Source organism: Schistocerca cancellata, chromosome 9, assembly GCF_023864275.1.
Source record: "Schistocerca cancellata isolate TAMUIC-IGC-003103 chromosome 9, iqSchCanc2.1, whole genome shotgun sequence".
Classification (NCBI taxonomy): Eukaryota; Metazoa; Arthropoda; class Insecta; order Orthoptera; family Acrididae; genus Schistocerca; species Schistocerca cancellata.
This window is the reverse complement of record NC_064634.1, coordinates 347,913,770-347,919,740: the sequence shown is the minus strand read 5'-3', so window position 1 is coordinate 347,919,740 and position 5,971 is coordinate 347,913,770. Positions and strand designations below refer to the sequence as shown.

The window sequence follows — 5,971 nt, the reverse complement described above, 5'->3', positions numbered from 1 at the left end:
GGAAAGATAGGGAGAGGTAACGAAGAATGACGAGTTTCGTCGCGGGATCGTTTACTCGGTGGGAGGAAGGAAGGAAGGAAGATTAGGGCCTTAAAGTCCCAACGACTGCGAGGTCATTAGAGACGGAGCATAAGCTAGTATTGAGGAAGGATGGGGTAGGAAATCGCCCGTGACCTTTCCCAAGGAAAATACCTTGGACTACAATCAATAGCTTCACTGCGCGATAGGACTGGTAATTTCACAGTTGACAGTGTCACTAAAGCAGAGTTACTAATCACAGTTTTCCGAAATTGTTTCACCATGTAAGACGAGTAGATATTCCGGAATACGAGTCAAAAACAGCTGCCAACTTAGGCGTAGATATCGTCAATCTAGCGAAATCGCTTAAATGACTTAATAAAGGCAAGGCGTCCAGTCCAGATTATATACAAGTTAGGTTCCTTTTGGAGTATGCCTGTACAATAGCTGCATGCTAATCAATCACATACAATAGCTCGCTCGCTCGTTCGTTACTAAAGACTGGAAAGTCTCATGACTCACAACAGTATTCAAGAAAGGAAGTAGATGAATTCTAGATCCATATCATTTATGTCGATTTGCAGAAGGATTTTGGGACATACGCTATGTTCGAACATTGCCTCGAGGGAAACGACCTGTTGAGACAGCACGCCTTCAGAAAATATCGTTCTTGTACAGCACAGCTAACGATTTATTCTCACTAAGTAATAAGTCCTGTCGACAGGGGCTCTCAAATTGATTCCATATTTCTAGATTTGCAAATGGCTTTTGATACTGGTCCTCGCAAGCGACTAGTAATCAAACTGCATTTCTGAGAGGTATCGTCTCAGTTGTGAGAATGGATTCAAAATTTCCTGTCAAAAAGGTCACAGAACGTAGTAATTGACTGAAAGTCGCCGAGTAAAACAGAAGTGATATCTAGTATACCACAAGGAGGTGTTACAGGTCCACTACTGTTCCTAATTTATATAAACGATTTAGCAGACAATCTGAGCAGCCTTATTAGACTGTTTTGAGATGATGCTGTCATTTACCGTCTCGTAAAGTCATCAAAAGATCAAAATCAATTGAAAAATGATTTAGAAAAGATGCGAAAAGTGACAATTTATCCTAAATAATTAAAAGTGTGAGGTCATCCACGTGAGTACTAAAAGGAATTGGTTAAATTTCATTTACGTGATGAATCACAACAATCTGAAGGCTTTCACTTGAACTAAATATCTTGGAATTACAATTACGAGTAGCTTAAATTACAACGATGACATAGAGGCACACCACACGACGCTTAGAAGACGCAACAGGTCTTCTAAAGAGGCTGGCTACACCACGTTTGTTCGTCTTATGATAGAGTTCTGCTGTGCGGCATGGGATACTTATCAGATTGGGTTGACGGAGAACGTCGAAAAAATTCAAAGGACTACTCGTTTTGTATTATCACGAAATAAGGGGGAGAGTGTCACGGATAATATAAGCGCGTTATGGTGGCACTCATTAAAAAAAGAAAGGCATTTTTCGTTGCGATGAGATCTTTTCACGAAATTTCCATCTCCAACGTTCTTCTTCGAATGCCAGAATATTTTATTGACACCCACGTACATAGGGAGAAATCATCATTTGATAACATAAGACAAATCAAAGCTCGCATGAAAAGATGTTACTTTCTCCGGCGCGCTGGTAGAAATGTTCAAATGTGTCTGAATTCTTAAGGGGCCAAACTGCTAAGGTCATCAGTCCCTAGACTTACCCACTGCTTTAAACTAACTTACGCTAAGGACAGTACACACACACACACACACACACACACACACACACACACACACACACACACACACACCCATGTCCGAGGCAGGACTCGAACCTCCGGCAGTAGGGGCTGCGCAAGTCGTGACATGTCGCCACTAGCCGCGCGGCGCCTTTAAAAAGTGGAACGGTAGTGAAATTCCTCTCAAAGTGGTGCGATGAACCCTCTACAAGGCACTTAACTGTAAATTGCAGGGTAGTCCTGTAGATGTAGAAATACGGTGGCCAGAAGCAGGGCCGGATTTACGCATAGACCAGGTTTGCGCTAGGACTGATTCTGAAACCTCTGATGTGCCGAAGTCATCAAGATTTCTTTAGGAGACGTGTTGATTCATAGGTAACCGGCATGACCGAGAGTAAATAAAGGAAAACTTAAATGGCGTTCATGGTTGAAATACTTGCTTTCACTGTTGTATAGATATTACAGAAACATGTGGTTGCCTCAAGAAGATCTCGAATAGCTCTGGGAACTCCACCTAATTTATAAATCTTGCGCTTCATCCAACCACTCTTTGATTCAGTTTGGAGACGGCATTGTTTAACTGTTTTCACAAAATACACTACTGGCTATTAAAATTGCTAAACCACGAAGATGACGTGCTACAGACGCGAAATTTAAGCAACAGGAAAAAAATGATGTGCTATGCTGTGATATGCAAGTGATTAGTTTTCAGAGCATTCACACAAGGTTGGCGCCGGTGGCGATACCCATAACGTGCTGACAAGAGGAAAGATTCCATCCGATTTCTCATACAAAAACAGCAGTTGACCGGCGTTGCGCGGTGAAACGTTGTTGTGATGCCTCGTGTAAGGAGGAGAAATGCGTACCATCACGTTTCCGACTTTCATAAACGTCGGATTGTAGCCTATAGCGATTGCGGTTTATCGTATAGTGACATTGCAGCTCGCGTTGGTAGAGATCCAATGAATGTTAGCAGAAAATGGAATCGGTGGGTTCAGGAGGGTAATACGGAACGCCGTGCTGGATCCCAACGGCCTCGTATCACTAGCAGACTAGATGACATGCACCTTATCCGCATGACTGTAACGGATCGTGCAGCCACGTCTCGATCCCTGAGTCAACAGATGGCGACGCTTTCAAGACAACAACCATCTGCACGAACAGTTCGACGACGTTTGCAGCAGCATAGACTATCTGCTCGGAGACCATGGCTGCGGTTACCCTTGACGCTGCATCACAGACCGCAGCGCCTGCGATGGTGTACTCAACGACGAACCTGGGTGCACGAATGACAAAAACGTCATATTTTTCGGATGAATCCAGGTTCTGTTTACAACATCATAATGGTCGCATCCGTGTTTGGCGCACATTGGAAGCATGTACTTGTCATCGCCATACTGGCGTATCACCCGGCGTGATGGTATGGGGTGCCATCGATTACATGTCTCTGTCACCCCTTGCTCGCATTGACGGCACTCTGAACAGTGGACGTTACATTTCAGATGTGTTAGGACCCGTGGCTCTACCCTTCATTCGATCCCTGCGAAACTCTACATTTCAGCAGGATAATGCACGACCGCATGCTGCAGTTCCTGTACGGGCCTTTCTGGATACAGAAAATGATCCACTGCAGCACTGGCCAGCACATTCTCCAGATCTCTCACCAAATGAAAACGTCTGGTCAATGGTGGCCGAGGAACTGGCTCGTCACAATACGGCAGTCACTACTGTTGATGAACTGTGGTATCGTGTTGAATCTGCATGGGCCGCTGTACCTGTACACGCCATCCAAGCTCTGTTTGACTCAATGCCCAGGCGTATCAACGCCGTTATTACGGCCAGAGGTGGTTGTTCTGGGTACCGATTTCTCAGGATCTATGCGCCCAAATTGCGTGGAAACGTAATCACATGTCAGTTCTAGTATAATATATCTGTCCAATGAATACACGTTTATCAACTGCATTTCTTCTTGGTGTAGCAATTTTAATGGCCAGTAGTGTGAGACCCTCCCATTTAACCTATCCTCTTTCCCTCCATCCTCCCACCCACAACACACATTGTCGCTTGCGGAGGATACACTGAAGTGAAAGAAGTCATGGAACGCGTCCCAATAAGAAGGTGGACCCCGTTTTGCCCAGAGAAGTGCAGCAGCTCGACGTGGCACGGATTCAACACAATCGTTGGAAATCCGCTGCAGAAATTTCGAGGAAAAGCTGCCTCTATAGCCGTTCATAATTGTGAAAGTGTTTCCGATGTAGGATTTCGTGCACGAACTGACCTCTCGGTAATGTAGTATATATGTTCGATTGGATTCATGTCGGGCGACCTAAGTGGCCAAGTAATCTGTTCGATCTGTCCAGACTGAATCGAGAACAAATGTGTCCTGGTGAAATGGTGAATTGTCATCCATAAAAATTCCATCGTTGTTTGGGAACATGAATTACATGAATGGTTTCAGATGGTCTCCACAAGGTTCACTTCGATCAGAGGATCTAGTCCATTCGATGTAAATACAGCTCACACCATTATGGAGCCACCAACAGCGTGCACGGCGCCTTGTTGATAACCTGCCTCCATGGCTTCATGGGGTCTGCGCTACACCCGAACCAACAGTCTTACCAACTGAAATCGGGACTCATCTGGCAGAGTCACGGCTTTAGTCGTCTAGGTTGGTTCAAATGGCTCTAAGCTCTATGGGACTTAACATCTGAGGCCATCGGTCCCCTAGCCTTGGAACTACTTAAACCTAAAAGGAAATCACACACATCCATGACCGAGGCAGGATTCGAACCTGCGACCGTAGCAGCAGCGCGGTTCCAGACTGAAACGCCTAGAACCGCTCGGCCACTGCGGCCGGCAGTCGTCTAGGGTCCATATGGTATGATCACGAGTAGAGGAGGAGCACCACAAACGACGTGGTTCTTTTAGCAAAGGCATTCGCTTCGGTCGTCGGCTGTCGGAGCTAGTTAACGTCAAATTTCGCTGCACTGTCATTACGGAGGCGTTCGTCTTCAAAAATGGTTCAAATGGCTCTGAGCACTATGGGACTTTACTGCTGAGGTCATCAGTCCCATAGAACTTAGAACTACTTAAACCTAACTAACCTAAGGACATCACACTCATCCATGCCCGAGGCAGGATTCGAACCTGCGACCGTAGCAGTCGCGCGATTCCGGACTGAAGCGCCTAGAACCGCTCGGCCACAACGGCCGGCAAAAGTTTAGTCAAATATATGCTCCGCCACACTTCGAATGGTGGCTTTTGGAATACAGATGTGGATCTATCGATGCAGGAAGAATGATAAAATGCATATCGTGCGGATCCCAGCTTGAGAATTCGTTCCATTGTACGACTGCATGTTCGTCTTGCATGTCACCTTTGCTATTTTTTTTACGAAGGCATCTTCTCTTTATGTTCTACAAGGCTGCGTTAAATTCGTTGCAGACTTTTAGAGGTCAGAAAAATCCGAATTGCGCACCAGGAATCAATCTCACGTCATCTGTTACTATACACGGCATCCCTAACCATTTCAGCATGGAGGCACTTCAGAAGTGTGAGTATGTAAAACAAAAATATCATTTTTGTAGACAGTAGGTTTCTCTTTCTCCATTGTTTCCTGTGCTTATGTATGACACAAACGCAGCTCTAAATTGCATACAACAGTCAATAGTTGTGAAAATAGCTTATCCTATATCCACATTTTTTTTATTTAAAGAGGTAACACAAATGGAAATGCGGTTGTTGACACCTTTTACATTACTTAATTTCCAATAAAATCTATCAAAACCGCAGCTGTTATTTTCGCACTGTTGTGGCAACGGCCTTGCCGCAGTGGATACACCGGTTCCCGTGAGATCACAGAAGTTAAGCGCTGTCGGGCGTGGTCAGCACTTGGATGGGTGACCATCCAGGCCGCCATGCTCTGTTGTCATTTTTCGGGGCGCACTCAGCCTCGTGATGCTAATTGAGGAGCTACTCGACCGAATAGTAGCGGCTTCGCTCAAGAATACCTTCATAACGACTGGGAGAGCGGTGTGCTGACCCCATGCCCCTGCTATCCGCATCCTCATCTGAGGATGACACGACGGTCGGATGGTCCCGGTTTTGAGTCTCCTGAATACATGCGTACATGTGTCAGATCAGATTCAAGGGCAGAAAAGATGGAGATGGACTAAGCCTTAAGAAAATAAA

The 5,971-nt window shown here is 45.4% G+C and overlaps 1 pseudogene; it reads left to right on the top strand.

Annotated features, from left to right (window-relative positions):
• The first annotated feature begins 5,593 nt into the window (after positions 1–5,593).
• Positions 5,594–5,711, top strand: LOC126102546 (5S ribosomal RNA; annotated as a pseudogene).
• Positions 5,712–5,971: the final 260 nt, after the last annotated feature.